The sequence below is a fragment of the Pseudorca crassidens genome, chromosome 15 (genome assembly GCF_039906515.1).
Source record: "Pseudorca crassidens isolate mPseCra1 chromosome 15, mPseCra1.hap1, whole genome shotgun sequence".
Lineage (NCBI taxonomy): Eukaryota > Metazoa > Chordata > Mammalia > Artiodactyla > Delphinidae > Pseudorca > Pseudorca crassidens.
In genome coordinates, this window is record NC_090310.1 from 44,254,108 (window position 1) to 44,277,074 (window position 22,967).

Here is a 22,967-nt window from a genome sequence, read left to right on the forward strand (position 1 = left end):
CTCCCTCCTGCCTCAGAGCAGAACTGAGCAGTCGACTCCGAATGCTACTTACTCTGCAGCAGCTTACGTCGTTCTCCATATTTCCCTGAAATTTCCCCTGCATGTGAGTTGTGTCTGTTTCCCGAGGTCCCCGCCTTGGCTGGGGTGGTGGGGAACGATGCTGAATTGTGGTCTGTTTTCTTTCCATCCCCCCCTCATTGGGCTTCTCACCCCTTGGAGAACCAGGCTGTGCTGGTCCACAGTGGGTTCCATCCAGCACAGCACCCTGTCGGTGACACACTTACCCATAAATCTACTTCTTTTTTTTTTTAATCAATATTTTTTTTCACTGAAGTATAGTTGATTTACGATGTTTTGTTAATTTCTACTGTACAGCAAAGTGATTCAGTTATACATCTATATCTATATCTATACATTCTCTTTTTTTAATATTCTTTTCCATCTTTGTTAAGTCCCCACCCCGAGGTGGTACATCCAGGTATGTGCGCGAAGTCAGAGGATCACTATGGCTGATCGAACAGGCAGGTGGTGGATGTGCCCAGGTGGCCCCTTAGGGGCAGGCGACCCACCTCCTCTGAGAGAAGGGACACCTGCAGAAATATTGATGCTTCTTACTGTGACTCCTTGTTCCGGAGAACATTTTATCATTATCTATGAAATGATAACATTGATGACATAGAGCATCGATGACAGAGCACTGATGACATCGAGCACTGGTGCTATAGCGAACTGGTGACACAGAGCATGATGTTGAAGGGCACAGACTCAGGGCTACTCTCCAGCAGCTGTGACCTCAGGTGAGTTATTGGCCTCTCTGAGCCTCAGAAGGTTATTGGAAGCAACAAATAATTTTTATAAAATGATTAGAGCAGCTTGGCTAGGGAATGTTCTATATTAGTGTTTGTTCAATAAATACATCCCACTGCCAAGTATTTATTTTCAAACGACGAGGCTGGCAAGGAGTGACTTCACGCTGTGTCATGACAGTTTGTGGGGTGAGTCCTGGCTTCAGCGGGGAGAACATGGGGCCAGGGCGCCTTGTGGGCTCATCCCAACCACACCACACAAATCTCCGTCTTCTGGCTCCAGGAGCGAAGACCTTGGTGATCATGGTTGTTTTGCTAGAAACAAGGAGAAATATTGGAAAGCATCATAACTGTGGGGAAGTAGTTTACTTTCTTGCCTGAAAACTCTTCAAGAGGAGCCAGTCCATCAGTATAATCAATATGTGACTGGATGAGCTGGAGGAACTGTCCTCCGATTGTCTGTTGTCGCAAACATGTCCTATTTACAAACAAACTTCTCCAAGAAAGTGCATCTGCATTTTCTCTGGGGGGATTTGGGTGTTTGAGCGCCATCTGGAGGTGGGGGGGATTTTCTTTATCCTAGTGATGAAGATGTGTCTAATGAGGCTGGAGGTGAGAATGTAGCTTATTTAGCAGTTTGCTATTTTGATTTACGACCTTTAAACGTTTTGGCATGTGGAGTGAGGCGCCTGTTTATGCTGTCGCCTGGGGTTCTGCAGGGTTGGGGATGCCCTCTGTCTCCAGCTGGGAGTAAGTACCTGGCGGGGACCCGTCCACGCTGTGTGATAGCAAACTTTCCCCCTAGGTGTTTGGCCCAATAGCAACACTCCTCCTCTACCCCCAGCCCCGGTGCGTTTGGTGGTCACTCATCCACTCTGGCTGCCAGCCTCCCTCCCCTTTCCAGTGAACGTGGCTCAGCCCTCAGCATCCAGCTGAATCCCAGAAAGGGGCCTGCTGGTCCAGAGGAAGAAAGTGCTTGCAAAGAAACTCACTGTTACGGTGACTCTGGTATATTCTTCTCCCTGAGTGACCCCTGCGATACTTCTCCCATCTTCATCTTAATAAAGCAGTCTTGAATTTTATAAAAACCCTAAGTACCTCTCAACTCCTACGTAATTTGTTTGGGAAAAAAAAAAACACAACTCAAACCAAACACTCCCTGAAGACCTGGCCACCACTTTATCCATTCTTCACCAGCAGTAAGATGCTCTTTTAAAAATGTGAGAACAATCATTTGTCCTTTTGAAACCCTCCAAAAGTTCCCACTGTCCTTAGAGGAGAGGACACCCTCACTGGCCTCTGAGGTCCCGGATCTGCCTGCCTCCCCTCCCTCCATCCTTCTCACCGAGTTTCAGCCCCTCCAACGGCCCCTGTGCTGCACCCCAAGTTCCTGGCTGCTTTGGGCCTTGGAACACTTTTTCTGCAGGGGTTCATCACAAGACGGGTCTCACTTTCCTCAGGTGTCCGGTGAGATTCCCTACACCCAGGGGCCAATCCGAATTAGGAAGCTACTGGTCACTGTCATGACAACGCTACGTCGTCATCAGTGCACGGCCTCATCCCAAATCAAGTTCGTTTAAGCTACAGGGTTATTTCCACCTCCTTCATCATTATGATCTTAGCACCTCTCCTAATCTCAGGGTGTCCAAACCCCAAAATTCCTGAGCCTTCCTTTTTCCCAGAGGGACTGACTCCTCTTCTACACTCAGTGGCATTTGTCCCACTGAATGTTCTCTCAATTCAGTTATGTACAATGGGCCGGTGTCGGGTGTGAGACCCAGTGGAGTCCTGCCAAGTTCAGTGGGTGTCAGATTCCCCAACATCTTCCTGTAAAATCTGTTACAACTGAGAACACAGTTTTTGTAGCTTTACTCGACCTTCCCGTGTCCTTTGATTCTGAGTCTGGGTTAAAATGAACAATTAGAGGCTCCTGGTTATCGCTGCTCCTACAAAGCTCTGACTCAAGATTCCGAGCAGCTTGCAAGTCTGCTATGACAGCCACCAAGCAGGTGGTGGGTCCCTTTCACCCTGAGACAGACAGAGGGGCTGGGACCCCTCCCTTCTTTTCATAACAAATATCTTAAAGATCTGGAACAATATCTGGATGACCCTCTCAAAGATCACTGGGAAATTTGGGTTTGCATGTCGGAAATAGGGGCTTCTTATCATTAAGAGAGTCTGCGATCTAACACACAACACAAAGGATGCCAAGGCCAGCAATTCCGAACCAGAAGCAGAATTGTCCTCCAAAATAAAATCGGTCCTTGTTCACTGGCTCCAAAATGCAGGCTAATTGGGTTGCATGTACGTGTTCAGCCACGAATTCATTCCAGCAGAAAGTGACGTCTCTCAAAATTAAACCCTCAGGAGATGCACAGTTCAGATTTTTCTTTGGTGTCTGCCACATGGACATATCTACCTTGAAAATTTCCTAGGCCATAGTAATCACATTCACACTGCATGGAGTCTTAATAGATGGTGCCGTGCAGCAGCTGAATAAGGCAGAAGACAACTTTTTGAGGAAACAGTCTCTTTACTGTGACACCCTACCTTTGTGAGGTCATATAAAATCTCCACCCAGAGCAGCGCCTCTCATGAATGAACTGAGGCTTCCCATATTGTCTCCTGTTTCCTAAGTGGGTGAATCAGGCCCCAGTTCTCAAAACAAGTCCTTTTCCCTAGAGATCACCTTCAAATTATTGATGGATAGTATACATACAGAGCCTGACTGAAAGGCCATTTTTGGAGGACACTTTAAAAACTATCCAGTTCCTCTATTTCTCTAGTATTCTAAGCCCCAACTTGAATTGGGTTGGGTCATCAGACCCTCTCTTCTGCCCTTGTCAAGTTCCTTCACTGAGCTGTGCTTCCGTGCTCTGCCCTAGGTTTTTTCCAAGGCGAACCCAGACACGGACCTCGGAAGGCAGATCCTACTGAGTCATCCTCCGTCCTCCCGAGAAGATGGGCAGGGAGCAAAGGCTCGAAGACTCAGTGAGATGACGCCTCCCCCAGGAAGGGCCAGTCCCCTCTCTGTAACAGATACTCTTCCTCACCCCTGTCTTGGCTGCCAGGAAACTCCAAACGGACACCAGCCCCAATTCTGCTTCCTCAGTCAACTGGTACTTACCTACTTTTTGGTTTTAAAATTATTACACATTTTGTGGCAAGTTATTTCAAAGCCTTGTAACTTGGTGAGGATATCCATCATTTAAACCCTTGGTGAGGATATTAAAGAGAAAATTCTCGAACAGGATAGAAAAACGGTGATTGGGTTTCCTTTCAGCCCGGACATTCCACCAGGCAGTAACTTTATCTGTTTGGACTGAAATGCCTTCCACTTTCCATTGACTCTGCTGAAATAAGTGTGTCTTCAAGACAGGCTGTGAGAGCTGATGGCTACTCAAAGTTTCTTCCTAATTTATAAGTGATAATCAGTTGGCCTGTTGCTTCGCTGTTGTTCTCTGCATCAGGCTGAGACAGGAAGCCTGGTGACTCATCAAAATGCACTCTCTGAGCATGTGGGGTAAACTTCTGTGCCTTCGCTTAAGGAGACAAATGACCCCAAATCACCTCTCAGGAGGGGACACAGCCTATCACCACCTTTGAAAAGTCAACTGTCACAGTCATTTCCATTGAATTTCTTCCTGCTTTGCCCCTCTCCACCCCTCCCAGCCCCTGTTTTACTTTTTAAATCAGTTTTTTTTTTTTTTTTTAATGTGCTGTCGTTTAAAAGGAAATTGAAGTTCAGATTGAAAATGCAGCCCCTGGTGAAAAGTGCGGTCAGGATTGATAGAATTTGCACCTCAAAGGTGTCACCTGTCTGGAAGGGAGCTGGTCACTCACAGTAAGAATCCTCAAAGTTCACGCAGGCTGCCAAGGACCTGAAGGAGCACAGGTGATTGAAATAAAAGCAAATCCACCAGGGCTGTAATGAAGATGCTGAGGGGTCTGCTCACAGCTGGCTGGGGCTGAGCCACACTGGGGGTCTTAGAGTGATGGGGCAGGAGCTGCAGCATGAGGGTGACGGTGTGTGTGAGTGGAGACATGGCCGCGCCAGCCACAAAGGCGGCTCCTATCCTGGGTCTCTACCCCTTGGGAGTTATGCAAGGCGCCAGAGAGGGCATGGGGATATCCAGGTGACAGGCAGCAAGTCCCTCAAACCAGCTCTATGCCTCGGTCGTCCCCCTGTAGGGAGAGCATCCCTCCACCGTGAGCGTCTGGTGAGATCACACCTGTAACACGCTGAGACGTGTGCCGGGCACGTTGTTGGCCTTCAGGAAGAGCTAGGTCCAATTCATGTTGTTCAATAAAATAGAAAATATTTCTGAGACAGTATTTCACAGATTATAATGAATAAAAGGGCAAGGAGCTTTGCAGAGTAGAAGTGCTTGGTGGGGTTGGGTAAGGAAATCAGGGGCAGACAGCAAGCCTACCTGGCTGGTACCTCCCATCACAGGATGACCTTTCATGGTCGCTCGAGGTGGGAACCAACACTGCATATGGACTTTCTGTTGTTGCCAGTGGTCTGGCTGCTACTACTGGCTCTTTACTCTGACCCCCCTCCTCCCCAACCCTGGTTTTGACTGACTCTTGGGATCTCCTTTTATGAAATGAAGGTATTGAGGAAAAAATGGATTTTAAAGTTAAGAAGTTAAACTTCTTTAAAGAAGTTACATCATCAGTAACTTCTTTGATTAAGTTTTGTGACAGTATTTTGCTCAATAATTTGTTGAATAATTTATCTCCTTTAGATGCATCAACACACTTTCCTGGGGCCTCTCGGGTCCTTCCCAAGGGATTCAAATGCAGATTAGCATGAACTTTTGGATGTCTCCATCAGTGGCTGGAGGGATTGTTGGGAATAAATGAAAACACACGTACCAGGGCTGATGAATCAGAAGTTCTGGGGTACGACTGAATAGTTTTCTGTTTATTCTTAATGGAAAGAATGTGTTGTACAGTGGGGTTCAGAAGGTAAACATAAGCTCTGGGGAATTCAGAGAAGAGGGCAGAACTTTTATGGCAGAAAAAGGAAGGAAAAAACAAAACTATACATACAGTAACCAGGTAAGTGTTGCTTTGAATTCCTTGCTTTCTTTGCCAGCTCGTGTTATAATTTTGGTAATCACCACCACCTGCCCCCCAACCTACCCATCAAGGGGATGGATTAATGGGTGGAAGAACAGACAGATGGAGGGAGGGATGGATGGATGGAAAACTCAATAGATCATGAATGTGATGCGCCATTCACCGTGCTAACTGCTTTGTCTCCACTGTATCATTTAATCCCTCCAAAAACTCCACAGACCGGCACCTTATCTTCATCCCCATGAGGAAGTGGAGGCACAGAGAGGTGCCAAGAGGCGCCTCTAGGATGCGGACATTGGTACCACCCACAGGACTATTCAGATGCCAGGAGTTCTCCATGTGTTCATTTGTGTGTACTTGTGGGAGGTGAGGGGTAGCTCTGTGCAAATTCATCACAGGTGTAAACACCACACAGTCAGGAGACTCACCACAGGGCCCCTCTTGCTGCTGCTTCATCACCACACCCACCCTCCCCATCCCATCCCTCCCCTCACCCTTGGCAATCACCAACCCGTCCTCTATCTCTAAAATTATGTTATTTCATGAACGTTACATAAATGGAATCATGCAGTGTGTGCTCTTCTGATATTAGCTTTTTTCCACTCAGCATAATTTCCTTGAGATTCATCCAAATGTGTCACTTGTTGGTTCTTTTTATTGCTGAGGAGCTTTCCATGGAAAGCCATTGTGACCTTTTAAATCATAGATTCGTCAATTAAGCAACATTAACATTAACTTTGTAAGCAAAATGCTGTGTAGTTGCCAATCTACTTGACATGAGTTAAAACTCCAACAGGTCGTAAAGTTGTGGACACAGTCACTCAGGAGAATTGTGCGAGCGACGTCTCACTAGAGCTCGGCACTGGTCTGAGGCTGGGAAACCGGGAGCTGCGTGGAAGAGGTGCTGGGGGCACTTGTTGGACAAACCAGTGGTCCGTGGTTCCATGTTGGCATCGCCCATGTGCCAGGCTTGGGGCGAGTCTGTGAAGGGAGCTGAGTGCCCAGCCCACGGGCTGAGGGAGCAGAACACTCTTCATTCCAAGATGTTACATGAATCAGAGTCCCTAACTGAGCTCCCAGAGCAAAGAGCAGGAAACCAGACCAGTCAGGCGCCCAAGTGTCAGGCCAGGAGAAGCTCCTTCTGTGAAACTGGGGGCACTGATCAGAGTCTGGTTTGGAAAGTGGATTGGCGGAAGCAAGCAGGGCCTCTGGGAATGGCTGTGCGTGTTACACACTGCACAACTCCCAGGAACCTGCTCAGAGTAAGGAAGAGGCCTGGTGTCAGAGCCCCGTTGAAGTGGACTTGATTTTACTGCAGGGTTCTGGTTGTTCAAGAGGAAGACCAGGCCTGGAAAGCGAGGAGGTGAAGTGAGTCGGCAACAAGCACAAGCAGGCAGCATCGGCCTCTGGGAGCTCCAGCCGCTGGGGTCGTGGAAGCTCCGAGGATAATTGGGACGTATCCTCTCTGGGGTTGGTCAGCTGTAAAGGAGACTTGGGGCCTGGGGGTCCCTGAAACCTTGACCTGGGTCCAGGAGTGTGACTTAATTCTACCTCGTATCTGATTCTGTGGAGGAGACTGGACAAAGGACTTACATTTAAATCCTTCTTCTATCTTCCAGTGGGGTTACTGGGTAGATATGTAGGGAGCTGAGGAGGTAAAAAGTGGTTCAACAGGACAGTTGGAAGAAATCAGCTCTGTTGGTCCAGCCTCATTGTAGGGGTCATTGGGAAGGCCTGGCAACAGTGGCATTATTGCATCACTAAGTGTCCTTGTATTACCAAAAGATCGTCTATCACAACAAACATTTCGAAGGGAAAACAGGTTTACGGACTAAAGTTCCTAAGATAGCAAAGATGCATTCCTGCAGGAATTCCAACAATAAGGAGCTTTATACCTGTGTGCTTGCCTATTGCAAATTGAAATTTAGAAATTGGTTTATCTATAGCTGAAACCAATCTAAAAGTTTCCTCCTTTGTCCTTAAATCCATATGCCACAGCTATTCAGAGTCTTTTGTCATCTTGGCAATCGTGAGATGTGATGCCAGCAATCCTGGAAGGGTGACAACAAAGAACAACAAGGGCATCTCAAGGGCGAACAGAAGCCCAGGAAGTGACTTTCTTTGCTCTCATTCAGCTTTGGTCCCAGATCCTGATCAGGTTAGAGCAAATCTCAGTCAAGTCTGAGCAAATCCTGTTATCTACCTGAGAAACCTCATGACATCCAATTCATGTTGTGGCAATGCAAGCACTGGGGAAAATATCTGAATTAACAAAAATAGGGGAACTCTCTGTGACTCTCCGAACCCACCGTTAGCCGTGTCTGCGGGACCTGCCAGTGTGGGCAGAGATCCTAAGACAAGGCCCCAGTGAAGGAAGCAAGGCCACCGCCTCTGCTGTCACGAGGTGAGCATGTGGCTGGGCAGGCATCCCTGTCCCTGAGGGTGGACGTCTCAGACAGGGGCGCTTCACCACGCCAGACCAGGAGGGCTGAGCTCCTGGAATCCTTCTTCCGGCCACCATGTCCTGGGCAGTCTGGGTCCAGCACATCTCTGGCGGGGTCCCTCGTGCCCGTCTCCAGGGCCACATGTGAGTTCAGGCCTTGGCCAGGTCTCAGCCACCCATCAGCCCATCTCACCTGCTTCCACATGCGCTGCGCTAAGCCAGCCTCCTGATACATGTGTTGGATGAGGCTACATGGCAGATCAAGCTTCCAGGCCCTTTAAACTGCCTTCAGAATATGTTGTAAACTTGCCATCAGAGCATCAGAGGTAGTTTCTGTCTGATCCCCTCCAGCCCCTGACTCCCCTCTGTCCCAGAAGCACCTGAACCCCTAGATTCTGGATGAAGAGCCACCTCTAACCTCTCCCTCAATCTCTTTTTCTCTCCTTCCCCCTTTTTAGTGCTTTCTTGTGATAATCTTTTTACCTGCCATGTCTTTACCCTAAACTATTCTTTTAGGACTCAATGACCGCATTTACCCGGAATTCCTCAGGAAACCCTTGCCTGACCTCCCTGAAGGCCGCGCTCTTGCCTTTGCTAAGCATTTCCATTGCACCTTTTATAGCATAAATATCCTTTATCACAACAGTTCTCAGGCTGTTTAATGATCTGTTTCCCCAACTAGACTGTCGGATTCTCGATGACCAGGAGCAGATCTGATTCAGAACTTTCTATAGACCCTACCGCTCTACTTAGACTATAAAGGCAATGAAAAAGTGCATGCTAAAATGAATGAATAAACAGATTCCCTGAAAGGAGTGTCTTTATTATTTCAGTAGTGAAAATTCAGTTTTCCTGTCCTGTTAGGACTTTCTCTGGGATTTAGAACAGAATAGAAATCAGAGCAAAGGAAGGTGTAGGCAAAGGAAGGGGGTAAGTACAGACAGATGGACGCTTCTATGTTAAGGCATCTCTGTGCCTAGAAGTTTTGAGATGCGTTTTCCCAATTAGGGATAACAGAAATAAAATAAGAGCTGAATTCCTCTTCTGCTTTTAGCCGAATGTTCCAGATTTCTTCATCTTAGATGGGCTCAAGTTCATGATCACCTGCCTCTCAGCATGTGCAGAAACTGGGACTTTTGACTTATTTTGCCATAGATGAGGTGGCAGCAGTGGCTGGGCCGAGTCCCGCTTTCACCTACTGATGATGTGAAACGTCCCAAATGCCCTCCTGGCAATGTCCCCAGGACCGTGGGGCTGGATCAGAAGTCCAGAGTGAAGAAGGCATCTTGAAAACTCTGTGCATCAAAGGAAAATTAACAACCCTCAATACACAGTGTCTGTAACTCACAATAATATGCTTCTCGAAATCTGGAGGCTGGCCACCAGGGAGTCTTCTGCTGGTCCCCTAGGCTCACATGTGTGCTGCAGTCTCTGAGGGCCTCCCTGGGGCTAGGGGTTCATAAGGGCCGGCAGGTGACGTGGGCTGTTGTCTTGTGCACCTCCAGGTCCTCTAAGTGGCCTCTCACCATCTAGGAGGCCAGCCCAGGCCTCTTCACAACCAGTAGGCCCAGGGCTTCAGGGGCGGCGAAGGTGGGAGCTGAGGACCTCTGGGCTCTGGAGTCTGCCCAGCAACACTTCCCACACTCATCTGTCAGAGCAGGGTCCAGGAAGTACCCTGATCCAGGTAACGCCCATGTTCGGGGGCACCCAGGTCCAGGAGGAAGAGGTTCTTGACAGGCGGAGAAGCAGCATTGCATTTTAAAGGGAGACTTGGGTTAGACGGTCTGCCACAGCACAGACTAGACCAATATGAGGAGTCTTCACTGACCAAGAGCTGCACCCACTTGGGCCTGAGACGAATCACAGAGATTCACAGCAGCCACTGCGACAGTAACGGAACTGGACTGAAGTGGTGGGTCCAGACAGAAGCCTCCCATTGCCCTGGCAGCAGGGACTCGGGCCTGAGTACACACCACGCGTGCCCATCAGAGGAGACCGGGTTAGACTTGGAACCTGTTGCTGAAACAGTCCCGGGGGAAGGGCTGGCAGAGGGCAGAACCGTGAAGGGAAGGTTAGAGCCAGGATGAGCAAGGCCGTGCAGAGCCAGGCTGTGACATCTGCTGGTGGAGAAGTCAGGACCACGCCCCCGGCTGCATCCCTGACCCAGGCCATGGGAGGGAGGCTCCCAGACCACTGCCCGGGTCCTGTCCCGCTGACCGCCGTGTGCTCCAGCCCATCTCTACGAGCTCACCCAGTCTGTAAAATTGGGAGTGATGAGCAGATAACAAGTATGTCTTAACACATCAGGCATTAAAAAAAAAGCTTTCTAGATTTTATTTTATTTTTTTCAGTTATCTTTGGGTCTTTGACCATTTCCTGGGCAAAAAGAAACATTTTTAAAAATATGTATATTTGGCTGTGTTGGGTCTTCGTTGCTGCGCGTGGACTTTCTCTAGTTGCGGCGAGCGGGGGCTACTCTTTGTTGAGGTGCGCGGGCTTCTCATTGCGGTGGCTTCTCTTGTTGCGGAACACGGGCTCTAGGGCTCAGGCTTGGTAGTTGTGGTGCACGGGCCTAGTTGCTCCGTGGCATGTGGGATCTTCCCAGACCAGGGCTCGAACCCATGTCCCCTGCATTAGCAGGCTGATTCTTAACCCCTGTGCCACCAGGGAAGCCCAGGCTTCTAGATTTTAGAAGTCCCAGGAAGCCTGCGGCTCATAGCCCAACACTGCGTGGTTTTGGTGGTTGTGGAGTCAGGAGCCTTCCTGGCTGCGGGGTGTTTGTGTTTCTTGTGTGTGGATCAGGCTGGCTTCCTCTGAGACGCTGATGATGTCATGTTGCTGGACCAGGAGGTGGGGGACGGAGGCTGTGAGCTGCTCCCCTCTGGCTGGAGCGGGGCCCATGGGGAAAGACTAGGATGTCCCATAGAAAGGCTGTGGGATTCGAAGACCAGTTCTTCACTTTACATGGCGACGTTAATGTGGTGCTCACAGACTGGTAGAAATACGAACTTGGACTTGGTGAGTCAGCTGTTTACGTCAACAAACACGCAGCAGGTTCATCCTGGGAATCCCAGGCCCACTTGAAATCCCAGCAAACCCAAGGCCTGACAAGGGGCCAGGGGAGCCTCATTTCCCTAACGTGGAGGCAGAAGCAAGAGGGTCCCCCCACCAACACAGTCCTCCCCACCAGGGCTCCAACCACCCTGTCACTACCAGTGGCCCCAGAGGACTGTCTTCAAGGGGGCCCTGGGCCTGTGCATTGGCCTGGGGGACAGTTTCGCCCCTGCTCACCTGTCTCAGCCCACCTAGACCACAGCCCACTCGTCAATAGCACCCTGGTGCTGAGACAATGGCCCCTTGACAGGCCTTGGGTTTGCCGGGATCAACAGGGCAGACCGTCGAGTGGTGATCTCACCACTTTATTTGGGAAATTAGCCACTGAGCAGGGTTGATACAGAGCCATTGATTACAGTTAGAGCTTCTGCCACATGATGTATTAATAATACACATAAGAGATTAAGAATACACTTTATACCATAGCCTATGTGACTCAACTTATAAGAAGATACCACTAGCTATCTGATTCATTCGCTGAGGGGATCTTAATTCTTTGAGTTTTAGTAATGCTCTGTTAAAACTCTGATTAAACGGACACCATAAACAAGACACGTGAATGACTGCCACCCACATGAAAAAAATGTTCATTATTCATTAGGGAAACTCAAATGACAGGCACAAGATACTACCACCACACACACCAGAATGGCTGAAATTTTTAAATGGACCGACAACGCTGAATGTTGGCTAGGATTTGGAAGAACTGGGACTCAGATATTTTGGAAAACAGTTTGGAGGTTTCTTATAAAATGAAACATACACTTACCACCAGAGTATGAACACAAGCCCACACAGAAAGTTGCCCGCTAACGTTCATAGCAACTTTACTCGTGAGAGCCAAGAGCTGGGGGAAAACCAAGTATCTACTGTCAATAGAAATGGGTGACTGTGGATACACGTACGACATGGATGGATCCCAAAAACATGATACTGAGCAAACTAAGCCAGACGCAAAAGCATACATACTGCATGATTCCACTTGTACGGAGCTCCAGGAAAGGCAAATTAAACTATTGTGACAGCCTGGGTCTGGGCTTGGGGAGGTATTGATCACAGAGGAGCAGGAGGGGATTTGGGGTGATGGAAGTATCGGACACTTGACTACAACTGTGATTACACAGTACATACATTTGTCAAAACCCATCAACCACTGTACTGAAAATAGATGCACTTTATAGTGTGTACCTTTTGCCTCAATGAAGTTTGTTTTTTAGAGCTTCCCTAAAATGTACTCGTTAGTCATATTATTTGTGAAGCAAACATATTAAGACCTGAGCCCCTGCCTGCCGGGCTCCGCTCAGCCGGGGCGAATAAGGGCTGCTCGTGCTGTCCTTACCTGACACGAGGTCCCTGTTTGCATGTCAGCTCTGCTTCCTGTTCCTCTCGGGGCAGAAAGCACTTTGATAATGGAATTAGGGCTTCTCGGCTAGATGCCAGAAATGATCAAATAATTCTCCAGAGGTTGAATCAATCTCCTTCTGAGTTGAAATATTGATCATTGCCAAGTTCATTTCTGCTCAGTCCCCAGAAGAGCTTGCTCCTGAGAAGAAAATGCCATTAACATTTTTCTCTTTTTCAACCCAAAGACAGGGATGGTTTTTTCCCAAAGTCGATAGAAATGATGTCTGTTGAACTGTGTTTTCCAGAGATGAGCCACAGAGTGTTATTCCGTGTTGTCGTGTTTTGCCAAATGGCAGAAAGAGCTTTAATAGGACAGAATGTGGTATCTGCATCACCACAGCAATGATCTCCAAAAATACTCATCCAACGATCATAAGATACTCTCCGAAATTTGTTACTTAAACACTAGATAAAACTCTCTCCTCTTTAGGACCTCCCTCGTGGCTCAGTGGTTAAGAATCTGCCTGCCAGTGCAGGGGACACAGGTTCGATCTCTGGTCCAAGAAGATCTCACATGCCATGGAGCAACTAAGCCCGTGCGCCACAACTACTGAGCCTGTGCTCTAGAGCCTGCGAGACACAACTACTGAGCCTGTGTGCCAGAACTACTGAAGCCCACATGCCTAGAGCCTGTGCTCCGCAACGAGAAGTCACTGCCATGAGAAGCCCGCACTCTGCAACGAACAGTAGCTCCCGCTCGCCGCAACTGGAGAAAGTCCCTGTGCAGCAACGAAGATCCAACACAGCCAAAAATAAATTTTTAAAAAACACAACTATCTCCTCTTTAATGCATCTCTGATGACATGTAGGAAGGAAACTGGCTGAAATGAACATTCTTTGGGCCATGATGAAATGACATCACAAAATATAGATTTGACCAGGGAGGAAAATGACCTCTCAGGGAATATGTCATGTTCTTCACCAGAACTGGAGGCCAGAGGTGCCTACCGTGATGATGTCATTTCAGACTAGAAATAGCATCTTATTCAATGTTGTCCAAGGCCGGCCCATCCTAACGAATGTAGCAGGGAAAGTCACATCCCTGGAATAAATATTCAGCCCCTCCCTCTAACATAGTTTCTTGCAAGATGGCGCACATTTCAAGATAAAAAGGTCAGGCTGATATCACGGTGGGGAACTTTTCAAAGCAGATGGTGTCCTTTTATCCTTTGGATTCTGATGGCAGGTTGCACCGTGATGTCAATTTCCAGGTGCAAAGATTGAGTTGCCCAAGCGGGTGTCATGTGAGAAAGCACAGTCTACAGAAGGGGAGGAAGCCCCGCTATCTCAGAGGTGGGACCTTTGCCTTGCATCTGCACCTGCATCCCTACAGGCCTGCGTTATCCCCAGGGCAGGATCGAAAATGAGGAGGGGACGGCAGCCTGTGGAATCCCAAGGTTCCAGCTCTGCCATGCTCCCCTCTGGCACTAAAACACTGGTGTCATCAGAAGAGGAGCCCAAAAGCCCAGATCCCACTCTCCATCTCTACACCACAAGTGTGAAGCACCTCAGCCATTCTCCTCTGACACGGCACAGGATTTGAGTAACAGGGGCACCTTCTCCCTACAGGCAGAGGTGGGGTCCCTCTGGCATTGCAAAGGCCCCCGGTTCTGATGGCTTAGCTTCCTGGAGTAGGTGCCGGGGAGCTGACAACAGAGGTTTGTGTTCAATCGTCCTCATCCCAGGTGACAGACCCCAAATGGATCACGGCGCCCCTGGAAGCCTGTGACAGGCCTAGGGGTGGGAACAGGATTCACACTTTGTGACTCGGGATCCTGTCATCCCAGGCACCGCAGGCAGGATCAGGATCTAGCCTCACCCAGCGGTCAATGAGACAAGACTCACCTGTAAATCAATGATACCACCAGGGCTGACGGCCTCCGGCACAACAAGAAATAAGCATTTAAAAAATGTATAAGTAACACACGAGGCAAAGAAGAAGTGAAAATGGAAACTCAAGAATGGCTACAACTCAAATACATAAATAAAATCCCGATCCTGAGACAGACAGCGGGGGTGGTGTACGATTTACGTGACTGTATCAGAAGAGAAGAAATGCTGAAAATGGGAAGCACAGAACTTGAGGTGCTAGAAAAGAATCCACAAACGAAGCCCAATGAAAACAGCGGGAAGGAGAGATAAAGGCAAAGGAAGCAATTAATGAAATAGAGAAAATCAACACATTCAAAAGCTTGTTGCTGAAAAGACCAGTAAAATTGAAAAATTGGTGGAGGAAGGCAGAGAAACGACATAAACAAGATTCAGAACGAAAAATTGTGTATAATTACGGATGTAGCAGAGAATTAACGCTTTCAATAACGGAAAATATGAATTTGAAAATTTGGTAAAATTGACACGTTCTTAGAGAACTGTAAGTGATCAGACTGAATGGAAAGGAAAGGGCACTGGACCAAGCCCAATCCCCTTGTGATTAAACACACGCAGTGAGCATTGGAAAGTCGCCCACAGATGAGTCTGCACTCAGCTCCCGGACGGCGCTTTCTGGACTTGCTGAAAGCATGTCTATCACGTGCCAGGCTTTACTCTCAGGGACTTGTGTGTATTAACACCGTCCTAATGACCCCCTTGAAGGATGTGTGCTGTTCAGACCCGAGAGTGAGTTAACTGGGGTCCGGGGAGGTGTTGAGACCTGCCCGGGGTCACAGGGAGTGGAGCCAGGATTTGAATCCAGGCCATCGGTGTGTACAGAAAACACAAGCCACATGCCCTGGATGCATGGAGGTTCCCCCAGGAGCATACAGTCCCCGTCCTACACAAACCCTCCCAGAGAAGGAGACCCCTTCACTGAGCTGGCCGAATGCTGATGCCAAAACCAGACATAGGAAAGGAAAATCAGACCAACCTCCAGCAGGATCATAGATGCAAAATGTTTAAACAAATTCTGCATTAGATTAAAAAGACAATGCTCGGGCTTCCCTGGTGGCACAGTGGTTGAGAGTCCGCCTGCCGATGCAGGGGGCACGGGTTCATGCCCCGGTCCCGGAAGATCCCACACGCTGCGGAGTGGCTGGGCCCATGAGCCATGGCCACTGAGCCTGCACGTCCGGAGCCTGTGCTCCCCAACGGGAGAGGCCACAACAGTGAGAGGCCCACGTACCGCAAAAAAAAAAAAAAAAAGACAGTGCTCATGAGTACTTTGAAATTATTGCAGAAGGCAATATTGTCTCAACATTAGAAAATCAAATAATATAATTCACCACTGTAATAATTAAAAGAAGACGACAATATAGTTAGCTCAATGAAAGCAGAAAAAAATCTTTTGATAAATTTGATAAAAATCCATGGCAAAAATTCTTAGCAAACTAGAAATCAATAAGAAAATTTCTTAGTTTGATAAAAGATATCTGCCTGATAGGGATGAAGAAAAATCCTACCTAAGTGTGAAATGTCAGAAGCTTTCCGCTTCAAAACAGGAGCAAGAAAAAAAAAAAAGTAGGAACAAGAAAAAAAAAATAGAAACAAGACAGGATGACTACCACTTGCACCTTTGTGCATCCAGGCGGGACTGTCCAGTCAGAGCGGTGAGACCAACAGCGGATGCGCCTGGGAAGAAGGAAACAGCCATCTTTCAGATGTTACCACACAGAAAACGAAAGATCCTACAGGCAAGTGATGAGAAATCATAACAGAACCTAGTGCTGTTGTTTAAAATGTGGACCGTATACTAAAGTTTATTGTATTTTGTACTCAAACAACTGTTCGAAAATCCAATTGAAAGATTTTGTGGAGAATGGCACAAATATAAGGAAACTAAAAATCAATGTTTAAAATGCAAGACCTTAACATGAAAACGTTTGATGCTTCATTAAAAGCCGTTACAAAAGTCATACATAAGTGGAGAGATATATGTTTACGGGCAGGAATTCTCAATGTTCTAGAGCTGTCAAGTGTCCCCAGATTGATCTCTCAATATAATACAATTCCAACAAAAGCCTCACCAGGGTTCTTCATGGGTCCCACAAGCTGATTTACCAGGTGTGTGGAAGGGTAAGAGACCCCCAAGAGCCGTTCACAGGTGTCCCAACAGAAACCACGACCTCCCCTGCCCCTCACCACAGAGCGAGCCTGCCGGCACAGTCCACGGTACCGGGGACCCCCACCTCCATCCGGGGGTCCTGTCCACACTCACCCTCTGCAGGGGGCACGTGTGGGAGAAGCCCACAAGCATCCTTCCGGTCCCTCTCCGTGTTGGGTGTCACCCCCTGGGAGGGGGAAGAGGGGCTGGCCTCCCTGTCTCTGCTGAGGAGTCCACCAGAGCCAGGATGCCCTCCGAGCCCAGGGGCCAGGGGACCTCGTCCTCCCCTCGTCCACCTGTGCAGACAGGTGAGGCCCAGTCTGCCCCTCCACTGATATCCTGAGCGCAGGACTAACCTCCTGCTTCAGAGCCTTGGTTCCCAAAACCTCAATGGCCCAGCTCTGCAGGAGTGATGGGAGGGTCAAAGGACAGTGCTCAGGTCTTCATGGCTGGGAGCCAGTGGTGGGCTTGGTCCCTTTTCCAGACGAGAGCGAGGGGACTGAGGCTGCATTCAGACCCCGTCTGACCCTCTCCTTCCCCTCTCCTTCCTTCCCCTCCCCCAGGGGTCTCCTCCCCCTCAGGAGGAGCTCGACAGGGCCGGAGCCAGCAGGTCAGCAGGTCACCAGCCTCCTTGCACAGATGGGGAAACTGAGGCTCAGAAGGGCCCCGGGCAAGTGAAGGCCTGAGTGACACACCCCTGAGGATGTGCTCTCAAGGCCTTCCTGTCCCCAGGAGCCCAGGCTGTAGGGCAGGAGCCACCTGGGGGGCTGAGCGGAGACTGTCTAGGAAGGCCTGACCCAGTGAGCTTGCGTGAGGCCAGTGTCTGCGCGCGGTCCCTCCAGGGAGCACCAGCGGCTCCCTCCGTCTGCTCTTTCAGGGCAAGGTAGAAGTGACACCTTCACCACCCTCCCCGCTGTGTCCTGTCCTGGGCCCGCGTCACCTCCGGGGTGTTCTGTGCGTGCCTGAAGTCTCTTTCCAAAGGTTTGGGTCTGTGCCTCTCTCTCGCCTTCTAATCAAACTAGTGGTTTTCCATCCGAGAGGCCAGTGTATTAGTAGCAGAATAATCACCGGCAAATTGTCCAGAGAGCCCAAGATGAGACATCTCAGGTTGGCGTAGTTTAAACATGGGTGAAGATGATCGGAGTGGAGAGGGAGAGACCCGTGCAGGGACACCTGGGCGGGGAAGGGGGAGTTAGGCGGATTCAAGACAGACAGTGTCACAGATGTCTGATTGCAAGTCCCTTGCCTCCAGGACCCCGTGAAGGAAGAGAGTACCAGCAGGCACGGTGGGGCCAGGGCACCTGAGCCTCTGACTCCTAGAATCACCTTCGTGGTCCAGGGGCCCACACGTCCCCTCCTCTGAGGGTCGGGAGGTATATCCAACCCCAAGGATGTCGATGGCCCCTGGGATGGCACAGCCCTTGGCACAGTCTGCTGGCACGTCCAGGTGCTGTCGCTACTGAGGTTCCAGCCAGGAGGGTCTCAGGCCCCTAGAGAACGGGACACCAGGAGGGCTGGACTCTAGTCCGGGCTGGGCCGTAGCTAACCCGCTATCTGTTTGTCATCTGGTCACTTTATTTCTTGGAGCCTCTAGTGACTTATTTGTTAAACAAGGTAACTCAGAAAAACTGTCCTTTAGAGCAGGACTATTCTACAACCTGAAATATTCATGAATCTTTGGAATTAATCAACGGCTTGACATTCTCTCTTTAACATGGAGTAAAACATGGGGCTCCGGCTGGATCTCACCATCCTGAGCAAACAGCACATCTAAGTTTGTGCAGGGAGAGCAGCCCCCAATCCCAGGACGGGCCCCAGTCCCCCAGACCCTGCACTAGCACCTGACTTTCCCTTTCCAGGTGTTCGTCACAATACAGCGTCGTCCCTGACCAGCAGTGTCAGCATCACCTGGTACCTGTCAGAAGGGTAGATTCCCACCCCACCGCCGGCCCACCCTGCTGGAGAGTCTGGGGTCGGCACTCTGCCCCAGAGACTGGCGACATGGCTGGCCGGCCTCGACCTTTGCTGTCTTGCCAGCTTACCTGTGCAGAGATTCCGGCCCCACCGGTCCTGCTTCTCCTGTCGGGGAGGCCTGAGGTTCTTGGGTTTGAGTTGCCACTGCTGATTCTGATACACATCAAAACTGGGGACCCCAGAACTTGTTTTCTCAGACCCAGGTTCTCAGGTGTGAGTGTGGAGCTCAGAGAAGGGCCTGACACGTTTCTGAGAGCCTTACATCAAGGAGGAGTTGACCCTGAGGAATCAGGACTTGACCTCAGGTCTGCCCCACTCTTTCCACGATGCCAGTGGTTTTGGCATCAAGCCCGCCTGGGTCCACATGGCAAGGTGGCCTCTGGCCAGCCTCAGTCTGTCTCATCGTGCAGGTAAGAGGATGATCTGGTCCTGTGTGTAGGGCTGCTGTACAGAAGGGAGATGACCCTTCAAAATCAAGTACCTGGCAAGGAATAGGCACTCAATAGAAACTTACTTTCATCGACAATAATACAGGACCACCCCCGAGATATGTCACCCATGCTGAGTTCAAGCTAAGTCAAGAAATGTTCATTCCTGGAGACGTTTAATTTTTTTCCTGGGACGCACCACAGGAGGTTTAGAGCGAGTGCTCCAAAGGCCCTGATGGTGTGTGTGATGCTTGAGAGGGAAGAGTCAGACGGAGGCTAGGACAGCTAGTATCACACTTTCCCTTAAATTCACTCGGGACCCAGGGTCACCTCCAGTGTGGGTACAGGAAGGGAGAAAGACACACCTCCCTACACACACTGCAGGACCCCTGACGCCACCACTTCCACCACACACCCACCTCCTTGCACTTCTTGCAGCCCTTACTCACCTTCAGATTATTTTCTCCCTCAGGAAGCAAAGTCACATTCTGATACAAGGTTGGAACTGAATTTAACACATTTTCCCTGATAAACATGACTTCTGCGTCCTGCCGGGCATATCATTTCCTAATGCGAGGTATTTCCCCTTTGTGTCCACATCAGGGACACCTAATGGGCGGCATCCTTGAGCTTTGTCAGAGTCTGGGGGTGTCAGGACCTCGCTGGGGTAACTGGGACGAAATGGCCATTTTACTGTCTGAGGGATTCTCCTAGTCACCTGCCCTCGTACTCCCCTCGGACCGTCAGAGTTTTCTCGTCCATGAAATAACAAGAATCAAATCAGACGCTGCCAGCCTCCAGATCCTGTGATTATGCCACGGAGAGGGGAGGGCACCGCAGGGCTGCTTGGGGATGCTGTGCACGGCTGTTGGCAACGGGCAAAGAGGTGACTCACAAATCCTTTGAACCTGAATCCTCCTCTCTCCCTCCAGAAATAACCCTGTGTTCGGTTTCTCACAACAAGATGGAAAGAGGAAGGATTAGGTCAGGAATGTAGGTCCATCTTTCGATTTTGTCCTTAATTGGGGGTGTGACCTTGGGAACAGTATTTCATCCCCCTGAGGATTTGCTTTCTCATTTGAATAAAAAACTGTTGTTTCACGATCCTTTCCATTTCTAACCTCATTAGATTCCAGGAAGCTGAAGTGCTGATTGCTGCTCTGTTTCCTGGGACTCAGCTCTGTCTCCTCCAAGTTGCCCCGTGCACACACTCCTGGTAATTTCAGGTGACATGTCCCACCCAGAGCCCCACGTCTTCCTGGGGGTTCCGGCCACCAGGGCACTGCTTGTCTGCCCCATGGTCTGAGGCCGTGATGGGTGGGAGCCGCCCTGGGACAGACACGTGCCGTCGGGTTGGTCTCAGATGGGTCCATTCCGTGTGCCCTTCTCATCGCTGATGTCTCTCTGCAGGGTTTTCACCTAGAAATGCCGGTATAACATGGTAATCGTACAGAGATTCTTTTCCGAGAGCAAGGTGAGTCCGCCCGGCCACCAGCCAGCCCGGGCTTCTTCCACCGGCACACCTGTCGCTTGCCTTGCCCCGAGCCCGTCCCCCGTGTGCCCATCACCTTGTCCTCCCATCACGGTTCACACTGAGAGAAGCAAACTCTTATGGGTTATCAGCTCTTCTAATTTGTGATGGGGAGTCTTGGGAAAAGCAAGGTGAAGTCCCAGGACTGGAGAATGAGCTCCAGGGCACCAATGCATTTAAATAAAATCTAAGCTCAGCTGAGAGCTGCCAGCTCCTCCCTCATCTGTGTCCTGCTCCTCTCACGCCCCTGTAGGTTCTTCCCAGGTCTTCCCTCATAAATTATGGCCCATGAGCCCCCACCTCAGGCTCTGCTGCTGGGAACCTATCCCAGGCTATTGGGTGCCATTGCTTTGTGCAATCAGGAGAGGCCGTTTGTTTAGGTCCATGACCTGCCTGGTCAGACAGACAGAGAGGGAACAGGGTTCAGACTCAAGTCCTCTCATGAGTCGAGTTCTGTTTTCAATCCTCCACTATGTCCACATTGACTCCTGGGCTGGGCTGCTCTGTGGCTCGGTCCCTGGGAGCTGGGTCTCCATCCCGCCCGACCCCACCGTGGGCAGTGCCCACCAAGAGCACAAACGAGGCTCACGGGCCACGTGGCCAAATATTTAAAATGATAAACCAAACCAACAGCTTCCTAATAAAATATGTTCTCTCATCTCATCTGTACGGGGAACTGGAAGCCAGGTTTTAGTTGAAATTCTCGACCCCTTGAGCTTCCACGGCAGGGGGTGTTGTGGGAAAGCTGGCTCTGACCTCCGGGCCCTGCCTCAAGCCCCCATCCCTTTCCCACGCTGACTGGAGCCCGGCCCTACAATTGAGGGGACGTGTACACACACAGACACTGCGGACATTCACACCTGCTGCAAACAGCCATTCCTGGGCCACACCTTGACCTAGAGGTGCAGACAAGCGTGGGATACAGGCTGTTGAGCGGGGCTCCTGGGCTCTGGTTCCTGGAAGGTGGACACAGGCTCCAGGTGGGCAGGTCCCTCAGGGGCATGGACTCTGGGAACCTCGGAGACCAGGGCAGAGCCCCTTTGCCTGGCCAAGGCGGTGCTGCTTCCTCCAGCCTGTCACCTTGGTCAGGTCGCTTCCCCTGTAGCCAGCGTCTCCATCTGTAAGGACAGGATTGCACCATCTCGGGGCCCTTCTTGCCACACATGCTTGTGGTCTGTCATCCATTCAGGCATGAGGCTGACCGTGGAGGAAAAGAGACAGATCTTGAAACAAACTTGTGTTCACAAAGCAGTGCAGGCAGATCTGGTGCTCAGTAGGGAAAGGACATAGGAATGGGTCACGGGCCACAGATCCACGTACCTGGCATCTCAGGACAAGAACCGCTTCCACACGCGTCTCCCATCACGCACCTAAGACCCAACTGATGCCCCTGAGGAGGCTGGGAGCATCTGGCTGCTGTCCCCCTACCATGTCCCAGAGGTAAGAGTGGGCACGAGTTTCAGGCTTCTCTGGTAGCGCCGTGATTAAGAATCCGCCTGCCAATGCAGGGGACACGGGTTCAAACCCTGGTCTGGGAAGATCCCACATGCTGCGGAGCAACTAAGCCTGTGCGTCATAACTACTGAGCCTGCGCTCTAGAGCCCGCAGGCCACAACTACTGAAGCCCGTGCGCCTAGAGCCCGTGCTCCACAACGAGAGAAGCCATCGCAGTGAGAAGCCCACGTGCCGCAACGAAGAGTAGCCCCCGCTCGCCACAACTAGAGAAAGCCTGCGCACAGCGATGAAGACGCAACGCAACCAAAAATAAATAAATTAAATTAAAAAAAGAAAAGAGTGGACACGAGTTTCGAAAGGGGGTGCTGGTTCAGAGCTGAACAGAAGCGCAGTGTCCCCAGAAAATGCCGCACTTTGATATTGGAAGGCAGGCCCATCCGCATTTCATGGTAACTCACTAATCAATGTTTAAGCCTGTAAACTCATCCTCAACCAAAACATTTCTATTGTCACTGGGGTTCTCCAAAGCTGACGTGTTTACTTTACCGAAGCCCATCACGCAGCTCAGCGTCAACCCTGCCAGGGTTCCCAGGAAGTGACATTAGCAGGACCACAGCCAGGGAATGCTTGGTGAGGTCCTGAGTGCCGTGGCCGTGACGTGGTCCAGGAGCAAGGACGTGGGGGGCCG